We start from the raw sequence: 17,431 nt of genomic DNA on the forward strand, positions 1-17,431 counted from the left end.
ACAAAGAGAAACAGGGAGGCAGAGAGACACACAGACAGGCACACATACACGGAGAGATAGAGAGACAGAAAGAGACAGAGAGATGGAGAGGGGGGGAGAGATCATATAGTTGAGTGGTTAGGGACAAGGGGTAGAGCTGGAAGGAGTTGGAGTGGGGAAACATAATCAAAATGTATCTCATGAAAGGATTTTTAAATAAAAATAAGGAAAAATAAGTAAGGATAGGGAAGAAAGAGAACAGGGGAACATGGAATGAAAAAAAGGAGGAAGGAAGGAAGAAGGGAAGAGAGGGAGGTGTGTTTACTGATAAGATGGAGTATAGGTTTTAGAGGAAAGATGTTGCAGAATAATTAGTATTTTCAAAAATGAGATATAATAAACTCATAGAATAATGTAAGCATATATGTATGTCTACAAACAAACATACATAAAGTTTGAAAATACAACAAATTGTTAGCAATACTTCCTCTAGAAAGTGGCTTGGAAGTAGAGGATAATAACTTCCTCTTTTTGCCTTGCATACTTTATCCACTTCTCATTTGTTTATTCAATCAGTTGTGCGAGAAATGGAATCCAAAACTTCAAACATGTTAAACAAGCAACCTCTCACAAAGCGCGCACCTAGAAGCAATCGACACGTCAGACACAGATGTGTCTAGGAAAGGGTCACGGCAAATTAATACAACAGTCACCTTTCTACCCCCAATGTGCCATCACTAGCATCTGATTGCAGAATTGAAGGTTATATGAGTCGTGACTGAAGCCCTGGAGGTTGGAATACAATTCTTAGAAACAGAGGGTCGCATGGCACCTGTGCTACTAGCTATTTCACAGGTTATGCAGGTGATTTTTAGAAAACTGCCTTATTGAGTTGGGCTGGGAATGTGGCACAGTGGTAGACTGCTTGTCTAGCATGCAAGTGGTCCTGGGTTCTATCACTAGTACCACGAAAACATAAAGACTGCTTGATAGAGACATAATTGAGGTATAATATTATCCATTTTATAACATAAACTGAACAAATGTCAGCAGCGCACATTTTAATAAGTCTTGACACATGTATACATACCTTCAGAAAAACCATCGTCATGAGCACAATAGGGGAAATAACCATTATTTTCACAAATTTTCTTGTGCCTTTTTTGTAATCCTCCTGCCTTTGGCAATCACTCAGCTATCTGCAAAGTATTTAATTCACAGCCTCTTTAAGAATAGGTATTTCTAAAAAATATTTATATATTAATACACTAGCAAGGGTTTTTTTTCTAAATCAGAAAACTTTCCCAGTTCCAAGTCAATGCAACAATCTTTATTTAATTAAATCTGCTAGAGAATCATACTTCATTCTCAAAAATAGGTCTGTAAATGTTTTTAGCTTTCTCTTCCCATGGTCTTTGCTTTTTAAAAAAACTCTACTTTATGTGAGGTTTTTTTTAAAAAAAGATTTATTATGTATACAGTGTTCTACCTGCATTTATACATGCATACCAGAAGAGGGCACTATATCTCATTACAGAGACTTATGAACCACCATGTGATTACTGGAAATTGAACTCAAGACCGCTAGAAAAGCAGTCAGTGCTCTTAACCTGTGAGCCATCTCTCGAGCCCTTCCCCTTTTTATGAGACAATGTTTTTCTATGTATCCCTGGCTGCCCTGGAACTTGCTCTGTAGACCAAGCTAGCCTGGAACTCAGGGATCTGCTTGTCTCTGCCTCCAGAGTGTTGAGATCATAGGCCACCACACCCAGCTTAATGATTTCCATTTTATACTTGTTTAAATCAAATAAACATATCTGCACATCACATGTCATATATACACATGTATATATATATATATATATATATGTGTGTGTGTGTGTGTGTATACATACACATATGAGAGAGAGAGAGAGAGAGAGAGAGAGAGAGAGAGAGTTTGTTATATATTAACCAAAATACAGGTACAAGTAGAATTTCTAAGATCAAGTTATTAGGCTATGACATAAAATTGACTTTAAAAGGCAAATTTGCCTTCCAATTTTGTGTTTAAGCAGGCCACGCTCCTGAATATTCTAAGATTAACTGGCCACTTGCCGATTACATTTAAGGTTGACTCAATAAGCTGAAATCCATTCTTGTTACTATTAACTGAGTCAAGAAACTGTAGATGAGTAGATCTTAGTACTTGGGAGAACTTACTAATGTTTGCTAAATCAACATAGTAATAAACTGTCTCCTATTTTTTTTTATTTTTTTTAAATTTTTTTTATTCGATATAATTTATTTACATTTCAAATGATTTCCCCTTTTCTAGCCCCCCTTTTTTTTTTGTTTTTTTATTTTTTTGTTGTTTTTTGGTTTTTGGTTTTTGGTTTTTGGTTTTTTTTGTTTCCCTGCATAGCCCTGGGTGTTCTGGAACTTACTCTGTAAACAAGGCTGGCCTCAAACTCAGAATTCCACCTGCATCTGCCTCCCAAGTGCTGGGATTAAAGGCAGTGCACCACCACTGCCTGGCCTAAATTCTTATCTTTATATCCATAGATCAGTGTACCTCTCAACCCTCATGAGAGAAGCTTCTTTTTGCAGTAGATGTTGATTAATGCAGAGACCTACAAATAGTTAACATGCAAGGAAGAGACGACTGCGTTCTGCTCTAAATGGTACATCTATATCATATCCCTTCTCCCAAGGCTCAGAAACCATCGTGGAAGATGAATGGAAATTGTGTAAGCGCTACCTGTAGTGGGTGTCTGCAGTGAAGCTATATTTTCTGTACACAACAGCTCTATTGCACACATGAACTCACAGCTGTTGTGATAGCACACAGAAAACCTGCACAAGCCAGACAAATGCCCTCTGTGGAACAGGAAGGTGGTCAGTAAGCCATCGTTACCCCCCTTAGCTGAGGAGCTAATAGAAATTGATAGCTTCCAGGAGATGTCGAGTCAGTTTCCTGAACAGGTGTGGCCCCTGAGAGGCTATTCAGAAGGTGGTCCTAGACCCGTGCACATACTGGCGGCACCGAGGAGACTCAGTTTATAAAAGCCACATGAAGTTGATGAAGTTGGAAGGAAAGATTGGTGGGATATTTGGGGGAAGGAATCAGAGGAGAAATGCATGGAGGGTGAAGGTGGATTTGATGATTTAACTTTTAAAAGACAGAAATTAAATTTAATTTAAAAATAAATCATGTGTTAAACAGACACAAGAAGAATGAATCACCAGTCTCATCCTTTCCATCAATCACTGTCATGTTCATAGACCAATTGACTCAAAAAGGTTTAAGACTCTAGTATAAACCACATCCTCAGGTTTGTCTCCAAGATCTCGTGTTAGTACCTTAAAATAAAATACAGTACAACTTTAAATGTTCTCTAGCATTAAAAAAAAAAAATCCCAGATGCTTTAAAAGTTCAAGGTCTCTTTTCTGTGGACTCTCATAAAATTAAAGACAAGTTAAGAACTTACTCTATAAAGGAAGAACCAGTGCATAGGAGCAATCATACTTAAGCAAGACTCAAAGCCACAGTGCAGCTCAATGGCTGACATCTGGGACTCCATCTTCTGGGCTTCAAAGGGCTTGGATAACTTCACTTCAGCTCTGTTAACACATACCTTGACTCATAGGGTTAGAAAGGTTCCACTTCACACCTTGGTGGCTATCCCACCATCCTGAACCACAGAGGTGACTGTGGCACACTGACAAGTTCAGCTGTCAGCTTGAGATGCCAATGTGACGCTATTCGCTTGTTAATCCTGGCTAGACTCCTCAGCCTCCACTGACCAACAATCACAGATTCTTAATCCAAAATATAACACAAATGCCCTCAATAGAGTCTTTACTTCCTTCTGAAACTTCACAATCCAAGCCTCCAAGTCCCATGTCTGCATGTCCCTATCTTCTAAGCTCTCAGTAAAACAGCCCATTAAGCTCTGAGTATACAATGTTTTTTTTTTCAGTTTAAAATGCTCAAATCCTCTTCAATCCTCTAACAAAATAGTCCAAAGGCATAAAAAGCCTTCTGGTAAGGTTCGTAATGAAACCAACTCCATTCCTGGTACTAATATCTGTTCCAGTTTGCGTTCCTGCTGCTCTGGTAAATCAACAACCATAAACAACTTGCGGAGGAAAGGGTGTATCTGGATGACATCTCCAGTCCATCATTGAACAAAGTCAGGGCAGGAACTTAAAGCAGCTGTGCAATGTCATTATCTGTGAGCTAATTAGAATGAAGTGGTTTTATTAATGGCCCATATATTTTAAAAAGTTTGATTGCTCCACAGTGCTTACACAGCGTGCACTCTGCCAGTATCCTTTGGTTGTTGTTTGTTTTGTTTTGTTTTTTGAAACAGTGTTTTTCCACATAGTCCTGGTTGTCTTAGAATGTGCTAATATAAGCCGGGCAGTGGTGGCACATGCCTGTAATCCCAGCACTTGGGAGGCATGGGCAGGCAGATTTCTGAGATCCAAGACCAGCCTGGTCTACAGAGTGAGTTCCAGGATAGTCAGGGCTACACAGAGAAACCCTGTCTCGAAGAAAAAAAAAAAAAAGATTGTGCTAATATAGACGAGGCTGGCCTCAAACACAAGGCCATCTGCCTGCCTTTGCCTCCCAAGTGGTGAGATTAAAAGCATGCATCACCACAGCTGGCTTTACCAGTATAGTGTGTCGAGAGTTTTCTTGGAATATTGCATTCAACATGCTTCCAATGTCAGAAAGTTTCTGGGAGATTCCCAGGAGCCATGCCTGCTTCTTCTACTCATCGAGCCATCTGCCGTGCCACTATCTATCTGCTACAGAACAGCAGAATAAGAACTTCAGGAGAAGGAAACAGACTACAGATGCTCACAGCCCAAAACAGGTTTGTAACTAGCAAGGCCAACTCAACACATCCTGCGGTTGACACCCAAAGTCACTCCAATACTTTCTCTTATTTCAGGACTGAGTAGAGAAATTCATCAGCTACTTTGTGGTTTTATTTACTTATTTATTTATTTATTTATTTATTTATTTATTTATTTATTTATTTAGTGAAATTGGCTCTGAAAGTTTAACAGCAATTTGTCACAGCAGCCACCAGTTATTTTTTCTCACTCTCGGGCATTTGCAGTCAGAATAGCAGCAAGGACATTTAAATGAAAGACATGCAAAAAGTAATGACAGGAAAAAAAAATGGGACAGTCGACACAACTCAAGTCCTCTCTGAAAGCAGCCCTTTGTTGTCTTTCTTTCTTCTCCAGGATTTGGAACCTTAATGTTGTTGTTTTGAAAGCATCTAAGACATATAAAATTCTACCAACACATTTTGGAAGTCAGCAGGGCAGCCAACATTTATTTGGGTCAAACCTACCTAGCCAACGGCCAATCTTCTGGCAAATACAGACTCTCCAGTAAGTCTTATTCAAATACAAATATTCCAGAGTTCCTCGGTGAAGATGCTCATATATCTGTGCACATCATTAACCTAAACTTCATTTCAAAAACCAACACTGACCATGTGCTCAGATCTTGGAATAACATCAAAATCACTTCATTAAACTAAGCAGCACTCAGTTTTGCAATAATAGCCAATTTATGACCTTTTGTGAGATTCCCAGACTCTGATGGCCTGAAAGAACTCATATAAGACCCTGAGATCCTCTGGACAGAAAAGAAGGAGATTTTAGAGACCCCATGTCCATTCAGGTACGACAGATTGGCAGCAATGAAATACTAAGAGAAAATCTCTTCTACTTCTACTCCCATTTAACTGTAAGGCAGAGTTCAGTGTGGGGAATTAGAATTGTTAAACGAAGAAAATGGACCAGGACTAATGGCACATGGCTTGTTACTCCAACAATCAGGAGGTGGACACTGAAGGATCACTAGGTCAAGGCCATCCATCATATGATATATAACAAGATTCTGTCTCAAAACCAAAACCCAAAGAAAAGAGAATAGGAGGAAGGAAACCCAGGAAAGGAGAAAAACAGACCACATAAACTAGGCATGGTGGGTGTGGACCAGGAATCCCAGCACTCAGGAGATAGAGACAGAAAGGATAGAAGATCAATGCCATCCTTGAATACATAGGGAATCTAAAGCCATTTGAGGCCAACCTGGGATACATGACACTATGTCTCAAAAAAAACAACCAATAAACAAATAAATAAGCAAACAAAGTGTTTACATGACTCTGCATGCGACCTTGTTATAATCTATAATCGGTGAACCAATAATAGCAAGGAAGAAAGCTAAAAACTATATGCACAAGCCGCTGGTGGAGCTGTTTGACAAGTCAATTAGTGGGTTTTCCCCCTTCTTCAGCTCTTTATTGGGAAACACCTTTTCTCAACATGGCCAAGAAAGCTGCTGTCTATCCTGGATTAATTTACCATGATGCTGCAGACGTACTACTTTCTTTTATTCACATGGGGGAAAAAAGGTCAACGGGGATTGAAAGGACTGTGGATGGGTATTTTCCAGGCTCTTGTTGCACTTCTTGAATAATTTGAGTATTATTCTTCGAAAATGCTTATCACAACATTGCCAGTGTTTTGCACCTTGTAGCTTTGGTCTGAAAATTACCAGCAAAATTCCTGTCTACCAGTCGCCACCTACAGGGGAAAAGCCACCTTTAAGACAGTGTACTCAATGGGTTTTTGAAAGCTTGTCTCCCAACCTTTCTAAAAAGCCCAAGGTGAACTTATTCAAATCCAAGTCTCATGGAATAGGATATATTACCCAATACCTTATGCAGAAAATGTGTCAAAGAAGAAAATATCACAAAGGTCACGATTCACGGGAACTCTTCATGGTGAGCACTGTGCTGTGGCATCCTAAGCAAGGGACACTGTTAGACAGAAACAGGAACAAAGTCAAAAGTGGAAGAAGTGATTTTCACATAAACAACACAACTATTCATCATGTTTACCATGAACAGCTTGTAAGGTTTACACAGTTGCACCTACACAACGCCACTCTCCAAGATTTACACCTGCTTTATTAACAATTCCAGATACTGATATGTGAAAAGTATATACAGGGAGATTCTATATGAGGGGGTTACTATAACTTTGGTTAGTATCCTAATTATCTTTGACTATCAACTTGCTATAAAACCTAGAGTCATTTGAGAGGAAAACCTACATTGAGGAATTGCCTACATTATGAATATAATGTATATTATGAATATAATGATATTCAGACTCACACAGGGGTTTGTCTTGATTACTAATTGATGCAAGAGGGCCCAGCCCACTGCAGGCAGCACCATCCCTAGGCAATAGGGCTTGTGTTGTGTGAGAAAGCATGGGTTTAACCGGGCTGTGGTGGCGCACACCTTTAATCCCAGCACTTGGGAGGCAGAGGCAGGTGGATTTCTGAGTTCGAGGCCAGCCTGGTCTACAGAGTGAGTTCCAGGACAGCCAGGGCTACACAGAGAAACCCTGTCTCGGAAAAAAAAAAGAAAAAAAGAAAAAAGAAAAGGAAGGAAAAGAGAAAGCATGGGCTTGTGAGTGAGTTAGCAAGCAATATTCATTTATGGCTTCTGTTTCACATTCCCGCCTTGGGATCCTCCTGCCTTAACTCCTCTCAATAATAAATTGTGACCTGGCAGTATAATCCAAATAAACCCCTTCCTCCTCTAAGTTGCTATCTGTCATAGTGTTTTATCACAGCAACAGAATGAACCCAGAATGGTTAGCTATTCCTTCCCTTTAGGGATGTGTGTGTGTGTGTGTGTGTGTGTGTGTCCCCCAGCCCCGCATAGAGTCTATTTATGCAGCCCTGTTAGCCTGGAATTCACTATGCAACCCAGTAAACTATTGGAATTGCAGGCCAGAGCCATTATGCCTGGCTCCATTTCTTTTCCTAAAAGGACACGCTACCCCTTTTAAAAGAGTGTTACTCCAGACTATTATTATAAGAATGTACACTTAGCATGAAAAACTCTGTACAGAGCTTTTAGAGATTGTTTCTTCAGTATCTAAAGTACCTAAAATATACTATGTCAAAGGTCAGGAATAATCTTATCCAGCTCATTACCTTTTGTCAAATTGGTCTCCTGGAACATTAAGGCAAAGAATCAGGCCATCAGCAGAGTCCCTGTGCCTGATTCCTTTGCGGCCCTGCTCACACTATATCATTATCATTTTAGGCGTGATGTCTATGCTAGTATATTTTGACACCCCAAAGCACCTTTAATTTGCATTTAATTTTATGTGGGCTCAAACTCTGCCAACCTGAAACACATATTCAACTGCCTATTCATTGTCTCCAGTGCAATTTTTCCTTGGCATCTCAGCAAAACAAGAACACCCGAATTCCTAATTCCCATCCCCCAATCCTGCCCTCCACTTCACACCAGCTCTTTCCCACCCACTAATTTTCATTTCCCTAAGTATATGCACCTGTACCCAGGGCATCAGGCTAAAAACCTAGGTGTTAGCTAGCCCTCCCTCCTTCTCCATTTCAATCCCTTCACCTTGAGTATATATTCCAAACCCATTTTTCATTTGTAGCTACCTCCTAGGCCTAATCTTCCCTGATCCTGACTTGAATCATTTTGGAAGCTTCCTAACTAGCCTTTCTGTTTCTATCCTTACTCTAGATAACTGCCAATGTGATTTAAAACAAAAAATTTCACTTTTTTTTGAGAAAAGTATGCACACCATAGCCCATGGTGGTCTAAAATTCATAATGTAACCCAGGCTGGCCTCATACTCACAGCAATCCTCCTGCTCACAGTAATGCTTCTTGAGTGCTGGGATAAATGAACAATGAGAATAATTCGGGTGCACCTACCCATCACCTACTCCATTAGACACATTGGGGGCTGGAGTGGTATGCTGTAATGAGCTCACCCTCGAAGAACCGAGTCAAAAAGAGACAGAAATTAGGACAAGTAACTGGAACCTGATGTGTATGCCACCGTGCCTAACTTAAAATACCCTAAGCCAAATCATGTCAGATATCAGTTCAAAACCCTCCAGTGACTTCCAACCATGCCTTAAAGGAAATCTGAACTTCTTACCTTTGAAATGTGCCCTCTGCCTGCTCCTGTCAATTCATTCCACCGCCTCGGCCCCCACTGAAGTTGCTCTCCACCCTGGGTCCCATTGGCCTCTTCACTGCACACAAGACATTAGGCACATTGCCTATGGCTTTGCCTGGCTCCTTTGCTTTTCCGATTTGACTCAAATGTCTAGTCTCCTCCTCAGAGATGCTATCCCTGAACAGTTAAAAGAGCACTGTTCTCATAACATCAAAGCCACCTAATCATAATGTATTATTATCAACTTGTGTTTGTACCCCGTTTCCTTCATCCCCTCAATTGTAAGTTTCATAAGAGCAGGGGATATATATCTGTCTCACCAGTATTACTCTAGAGCCTAGAACAGCTGGAAGGCAGGAGAAACTTAATAGGGTCAAAGCTAAGTTAAACAGCGACTCTGCCTGACAACTTCTTTCCAAAGGTATTACTTCAGTATTTAGAATCCCGCACCAGCATCTCAAGGCCAATGGTGCAACTGTAATGTAGGCTAGCAAGCTTTTTTAGACTAGAGCTATTAACACTGATGAACAATGAGAGTAATTCAGGGGCACGTACCCATCACCTACCTCATTAGACACATTGGGAGCTGGAGTGATGTGTTATAATGAGCTCACCCTCGAAGAATTAAGTCAAGAAGAGACAGAAATTAGGACGAGGAACTGGAATCTGATGCAGAAAACGCCAAAAGAGGACTAGAACACTTTGCACCACAGATTAGCAATGATGTTATTAACATTTCTCCCCATGAAATGCTAGATGTTTTGAGAAGGTGCTTTGTATGTTTTAAATGTGCCACTACTGTTCTCTTCAAGAACAATGGTATGTGCAGAAGAGCAATTTTAGTTGTCATAACAATTGCACTAGGAGGGCACATCATTACTATTTGGTAAGCAGGGGCCACTAATGTTAAATGCCCTGAAGTTTCTGGACAGACTTGTATAATGCTGTTCAATGCTAATACGGAAATTGCTTATACCTAGCTAGAACACAGAGTGCTTATGGGTCTAGGAAGATGGTTCCATAGGTAAATCACACAAGTGGCAACCACACAAGTGCAAGGATATGAGTTCAGATCCCCATAGCCCATGTATACCTGGACATCATACGGTGTGTCTACAACCTCAATATTCCTATAGTGAGATGGGAGATAGAGGCAAGAGACTCCTCAAAAGCTCAAGGACCAGCTAGTCTGACAGATGCAATACTCAATCACATGAGACTGTCTTAAAACAAGGTAGAAGCTGAGGACTGATACCTGAGTACCTGAGGCTGTCTTCAGACTGTCACATGTGTGCTGTGGAACTCTCCTCTCACACACATGAACAACATGAACATATACAAACATCTCTCTCTCTCTCTCTCTCTCTCTCTCTCTCTCTCTCTCTCACACACACACACACACACACACACACACACAGGACTTAAATGCTTTCAGATATTTCTAGGTTAATAATTTTAGCATGCTATTCTTTAAAATATTTGGGGTTTTTTTCAGGGGATTATAATATAATTGCATCATTCCCCCCTTGTCTTTCCCCTTTCCTAACTAGCATGATATTTTTAATTGTTTTTTTTTCTGATTTTTACCCTGAACTATTTTTTGTAACATTTTGACCCAGATCCTATATTCATTCAGTATGTAGGAGAGAGAAAACTGGTGTCAAGAAAAGAAAAAAAGATTCAACAGAATGTGTCATAATATACCAGGCTTTCAGTCCCAGGCCCGAGAAAAGAAGCTGCCTAGGGCTAATGCTCAGTTCCTGGCAGGCAGCTCCTCCATGGTGAGATCTGCAGCACGCCAGGATTATGTTCATTTCACATGGCTTGTGCTGTGGGAAGGGGGCTGACGATTTCCTGATTGCACAGTAAGGCAAGAAGGTGATCTTGAATTGGAATCTTCTAGGTGGGGCTTGGTTCCCTTGGTCAAGTGTCCAGAGACTCCAGGGCCATGAGGAAGAAGGTGTAGAGACTGAACAAGAGAAGTGGTCCTCAGTTGCCCCAGCTAAAGGAGTTCATTCTGTGAAGCTCAGTCATGTGTGTATGAAACCACCCAGACCTTCTAGATTTTCACGACAAGCTAGAGCTCTTGTTTTTTTCACTGAGATCCTCATTTTTTTTTTCAGTGCTGACCTTCCCCCAATTCAATTGCTTTTGTTCAAGTAGTATAGGCTGCTGGGCACGGTAGCTTACACCCTTAATCCCAACACTGAAAGTCAGAGGCAGATGGATCTCTGTGAATTCAAACCTAGCCTGGTCTACATGTCCCGTCTCAAAAATGAAACAAAACAAATCAAATCATTAGGGCTGGCTTTCACGCAAAGCTCCTAGGTTCCTTTTGTCCTATGCAGTAGACCCAAGAATCTACTCAGTTGCATGCATTTGGTGCACCCTAGGGCTTTAGAGGTATCAGAAACAATAATTAAGTGCACTCACATCTGAACAAGATCCCAAAATAAGGAGGAGACAGACATAGGCCCAGGGAACCACGGAAATCCCACCACTCTTTGGTTTCTTGCTCAAAGATTATGAATATGCCAGGCTGAAGATATGGCTCAGTAAGTTGATAAAGCATTTGTCATGCAAGTGTGAGGATCTGAGTTACAGATCTCCAGAACCTACACGAAGCCGGGTGTGGCAGCCCGTCGGTAATTCCAGTGTACCTGCAGTGAGATAAACCTGGCTGTTCTCCGTCTAGCTAGCTGGGCATGTTCAGGATCAAACAACAAAAAGACCCTATCTCAAATGAGGTGGAGGTGAGGATGGATAACTGAGGCTGTCCTCTGGGCTCCACACATTTACTGTGACATGAGCACACACTCAACATAAAGAATTTCTCAGAAGTCTCAATTTATTACATCAAATCAAATTCTCCTTTCTTTTTTTCTTTTTTTCTTTTTCTTTTTGTTTGGTTTTTTGAGACAGGGTTTTGAGACAGTGTGGCCCTGGCTGTCCTGGAACTCACTCTGTTTCACACGCATGTTTTATGCATAACCTCAAGGTAATTTTATATAATATTTTTAATGCAGCTTCCTTTATAGCAGCCCATCACATGAGGACATATGTGGGCTTTTCCACCTGTGGCATCCTGACAGTATTCAAAAGGCTCCAGATTTTGGAGTGTTTTAGATTTCAGATTTTTAGATTTGAGATACTCAACCCCTCATAATGACCAGTACCAACAATATAGAGAGTTTCTCTTTCTTATCTTTTATGTATACCTTTTTTTTTTTTGGTTTTTTTGAGACAGGGTTTCTCTGTGTAGCCCTGCTCTGTAGACCAGGCTGGCCTCGAACTCAGAAATCCACCTGCCTCTGCCTCCCAAGTGCATTAAAGGACTAAAGGCGTGCACCACCACCACTGCCTGACTTCTTTTATGGATATTTAAGGCAGGGTCTTATGCAGCTCAACTAGACTCCAATCTAGCTGAGAAGGACCTTAATCCTTCTGTCTCTACCTGAGTGCTGGAATAATAAGCATGAGCTAGCGTGCCCAGTCTCTCTCTCTCTCTCTCTCTCTCTCTCTCTCTCTCTCTCTCTCTCTCTCTGTGTGTGTGTGTGTGTGTGTGTGTTTAATTTTTTGAAGAATCACATGAAATGAGCAAATACTTAGCCCCAAGTAAGCATTCAATTACCATAAGCCATTTTAGTTCTTATTAGTTCACTCAATTTTCCCGGGACTTCCTTATGATGCTCCAGTCCTTATACTGTCTCTTCTAAGAAATACCTGCTATACTTCAACTGGGGCCTGCCTCCAACTGCAACTGAGCTTTTAAGCTTCTTAAAAGGTCAGGAATATGTTGGAAACAACAACAACAACAACAAATCTGTAGACCTGAATGGAGATTGAATCTGAATTCTTTAGCTACTATCAACAAAACTCTTCTCTCAACTACTCACAGCTAATAGCTTCTGAGGGAGGAAGAGTCAGATTTTATTAAGGGTCCAGCATGCTGCAGTGCATGGTTCCCAACCCATGAATGTGGGCAGCACAAATTAGACTCTATGGGTTATTTTGTAAGAGAACATGGTGTTGGGGGGGCCTCTGAGAAGAGTTAGGGGGGGTAATATGATTAAAATGCATGTATACAATTCTCAAAGGATTAATAAAATATTATTTCTTTAAAAGGATTCTATAATTATAATTAAAGTAAGATTGCTTTTCCATCCTGAAAAAACAAAAGTTCCTTTCTCTGGCAAAGGCAGGGGTGCATGCTGGGAAAATAAAAGGCATAGGCAGCCTCAGCAGCAGAGAGCTTCTTCCATCTCTCTCTCACTTACACACACACACACACACACACACACACACACCATCTCTTCTGATGCTGATGACATGGATCCAGTAAGAAGCTACACTTTACCTGAGTATATATATGATATGGAAAATAGACCAATGAGCCACACTTTTCCCTGTGATATTTGGTTAAGAAAAATGGGAGATCCTGAGTCCACCTACTGCAGAAAATGGTCTCTGCATGCCCTACCCTCTACCTCAAGTCAGGCCCAGCCATCCTCTGATGTGTATAGCAGCTGGTATTCCCTGGGCACCAGTGCCTGGAGGCTTATTCCAATGTTCTGTGTGCTTCACAAGAACTGAAGTAAAAAATACTTTCATGGAAGTTACCCCATGCTTCAAGTTACTCCATCCTTTTGAGAGGACACACTCCCTACACAGGAATAAAAGAGAACACAGAAATATGTGGCTGCCAGAATCTCACATGTTTTTAAAAAATTTCTTTAAAAACTGAATTTGAGAGATCCCCACCACATTTTCACAAAAGCCATCCCTATCAATTATGCTGCACGATCTTACAGGATTTCAACAGTATGAGGTTTCAAAGCTAGATCTGAGACAGGAAGAACATCAGGCAAAACGGGCACCATCTTTGAGACCCTGTGGGAAATAAAAAGACCCAGGTGGTCCCCATACTAGAATTCAGGGTCCCAGGGTTCCAATCAACACAAGTTTAGAATTAGTGACATTCAAAAGTGCTCAGGTAGTGACTGGTTTCAAATAAAATCACAATAAGCACGTGATAAATGTAAAAAAAACGATACTAGTCCCAGTGACCAAGATGCTCGGCGACAGCAGTATCCAAGGCATGAGTCTCCCCAACTTGCTTTCTTCCCTGCCCTTCTACTCAAAGGAAGACTAAGCATTCCAAAGGCTTAGAGGTTTACCCTGCTTTCTTGGTCAAATTAGAAGCAGTTTAATTCGATCCACGATAGGAACCTCACAAGGCCCTTGGTGGTCATCAGTGGGCAGAGGCAACGGTAGTGATTAACTGGAATGAATGTCACTGAAGCAGGTTGAGAACCAGAGCCCTTCCTTGGCTTTTGCATAAAGCAGGGAGGGCATCCTGGCTTTCCTAAGCAATCTAGTACACCCTAAGGAAAAGCTTCCAGTGACCTCAGCTGCAGCAGCAGCCACAGCGCCCCCTAGTGCGGTACCAAGACCCAAGAGAGCAGCCGAATGGATCCAAGGGGATAAGCCTAAGGGCATCTCTAGAAAACCTGATTCCACCTAGAGCAGGCCTGGCTACCTGGGTTCTCTCCAAAACCCCTCCCAAGTCCTCACTCGGGGTCCAGCGCGGCCCTGACTGCCAGGTACCCAAGACTCCAGTAGGCCAGGGCGGCCGGCCAAACGGGACGCAGAAGGACGCAGCCGCCTGGCCATTGGGGGGGAGAGGAGGGGGGGTATTTATCGGGCGCCTCCGCAGCCGCTGTACCTTCACGCTTGGCTCCGCTGGGGTAGCGGAACCGCCACTGTTCCTGTCGCCGCCTTCTTCCAGCCGCCGCAACGTCAACGATCAACCCTCCTAGTCTCTGTCTGCGACTGCTGCGGGCGAGGCCAGCTGTTGAATGGCTCAGGTCGCGACACTGAGTCGTCCTCGCCGCATCCAAGACGGCGACGCAGGCGCGCGTGCCTGTGCCAACGCCCCGAGCGCCCCTCGCCCCGCTGCAGGCCCTGTGAGCTTCCTGGTGGCTGCTTCCTGACTCCTGACTGGGGGCTGCAGGGTGCAGGTTTGCACGCTTGCCAGCTCCTTTCCCTTGGTGGGCTCCGGCGGACCAATTGACTCCCCTCGCGAGCTCCGCCCCCTTCGCTGCCATCCCTTGACTTGCCCGCAGAACCAATGGCAACCACGGACTAGACCCGCCCCTTGGATTTCCCCAGGGCCAATCACCTTCTCCTGACCAAACATTAAAGTAACCCCGCCCCTCCTGTGCAGCAAAGCTAAGGCCAAAGTTAATTCCTTTGCAAGGTTCTAACTAGCCTAAGGTTTTGTCCAGGTTACTCGCCGCCCACCCCACTGCCTAATTATGTGATTTAGAGACTGCAGGCAGCACCATCACCACCAACACCCACTACACACATACACACTCACACGCATGCACGCGCGTGCGCGCGCGCGCGCTCACACACACAGAGGCACACACACACGCGCGCGCGCGCGCGCCATTTCTCAAATAAACTAGTGTATGAAAACTAGTCCAGCGCAGTGCTACAGGCCTTTAATCCCAGCGCAGTGACAGGCCTTTAATTTAGGTGCAGTGCCACAGGCCTTTAATCTCAGCGCTGGCAGATGCAGGTGTATCTGAGTTCGAGACCAGCCTGCTCTACAGAATGAGTTCCAGGACATCCAGAGATACACAAAGAAACCCTGTCTCGAAAAAGAAAAAAAAATAATAACAAGAAAAGAAAGAGAGCCAAGACTGAGGGGAAGCGAGCTTGAGGACCCAGCCCCGATCCGCAGCACAGATGTAAAAGCTGGAGTGTGGCAGGGTGACTCTGCAATCGCCACTGCAAGGGGAATGGGAGTTGGGCCAGAAGTGGACACACTGTGTGGCTTTCTGGACCTTGCTGGTCAGCCAGGCTAGCTAGTCAACTGGTGAGTTTCAGGTTCAGTGGGAGACCCTGTCTCACAAAATAAGCAACAGAGCAATCAAGAAGACACCCAGTGTTGACCTGTAGCCTACACACACTTGCACACACATACACTTTTTTTTAGAAGAGAGAGGAAAAAACATCATGGAGAGACTGTTACCCACCATCCTAGCTGAGAACTAGCCACTCCCCTGGCCAGATCTTCCCCATCAAAAAGTCAGCAAGAACCTGAGAGAACATCCACTCATTGTGCGTTTATTTTCTTCTTGTTGTCCATTATCCAGTACAGGAGCTTAGACTTTGTAGGCTGGGAAACTTCCAGGAACTAGGCACCAAAGCTTCCCAGATTCTGTTTTTGTGGGATTTTTTGTTTGTTTGTTTGTTTGTTTGTTTTTTTTGTTGTTGTTGTTTTTTGGTTTTTTCGAGACAGGGTTTCTCTGTGTAGCCCTGGTTGTCCTGGAACTCACTCTGTAGACCAGGGTGGCCTCGAACTCAGAAATCCACCTGCCTCTGCCTCCCAGAGTGCTGGGATTACGGGCGTGCACCACCACCTTCCCTGGCTCTTCCCTGACTCTGTGATGGTCACTTGTGTCCCAGGCCTTCTGGCCTGAGGCTAAGCAAAACTCCCCTTGCTGGCTCTCCTCCATGGTTATCTAACAATTTAAAGACCGTTCTCCTGGACCACTGTTCCAGGCTCTGATGTTCAAAGACACAAACTGAGGGTCTTCTCTGAACATAAGCCAATTGCCTTAAATCTTTTGAAAGCAGACACCAGGAACTGAGTGGCCCTCCCTCTTTGGCTGCACGCACGCACTGAGAAAGCCAGGATAATCTCAACTCTTGCCCAGGTGACCTTTCTTTGAGTTCGTCAACACGGAATTCACGTTCTCAAATGACAAATCACAAAGCTGACACTTATTAGATTTACTGTCAACTCCTTCCCTGGGGAGGTTCTCACAGCAGCAGCTGTCATGAGGCTGGTTTTGCTTGATTACCTGGTGTGGGGGTTAATGGTAATTTCACTCACTTCCGTCAAGACCCCTGCTGCTCACTCTGACCTAAATAAATCTTCGGCTTGGCTTGATGATCAGACTCCCATCCTCTTTACGTGATTGCCACAAAGCCCCTGAGCAAGCCAAATAGCCTCCATACTTGTAGGCTTCCTGAGAAGGTTCCCATCACTGAGTGTTGCCCTTGTCCGCTTCACAGCAGAAGCTACAGCTCTGGTTCTAAAATATAATAGGGTCCCCGCACTGCATCCCCACTTAAAGGCCCACCACAGCTGCTAATGTTTCCCCATTCCCCTCTTGCCTCCACTGCTCTTAGAATAAAGAGCCACCAACCCACTGCACTGCTTGTAAAAAACCCTTTGTAATCTGGTCTCACCTGCCCGGCCTCATTCCTAGCTATTCTACTGCCGTCTCAGAAACACTTTATACTTCTAATATACTGAAATTCCTATTGTTTCTCCAGTGAGCTACGTTCTCTTGCATGCCTATTATACAAAGTCTAGAGTAAGCTGATCCCTATC

The 17,431-nt window shown here is 43.0% G+C and overlaps 1 protein-coding gene across 1 annotated transcript in view; it reads right to left on the minus strand.

The window, feature by feature from the left end:
• The window catches only part of LOC127675134 (A-kinase anchor protein 17B), a 36,643-nt gene extending 21,516 nt beyond the window's left edge, over positions 1-15,127 (minus strand). Inside the window, exons 1-2 of the mRNA XM_052171105.1 lie at positions 14,744-15,127; positions 6,715-6,816 (exon numbers count right to left, since the gene is read on the minus strand). The gene's annotated coding sequence lies outside the window, so the exon portion shown is untranslated. The remainder of the gene's footprint in view (positions 1-6,714; positions 6,817-14,743) is intronic.
• Positions 15,128-17,431: the final 2,304 nt, after the last annotated feature.

This window comes from Apodemus sylvaticus, chromosome X (genome assembly GCF_947179515.1).
Source record: "Apodemus sylvaticus chromosome X, mApoSyl1.1, whole genome shotgun sequence".
Classification (NCBI taxonomy): Eukaryota; Metazoa; Chordata; class Mammalia; order Rodentia; family Muridae; genus Apodemus; species Apodemus sylvaticus.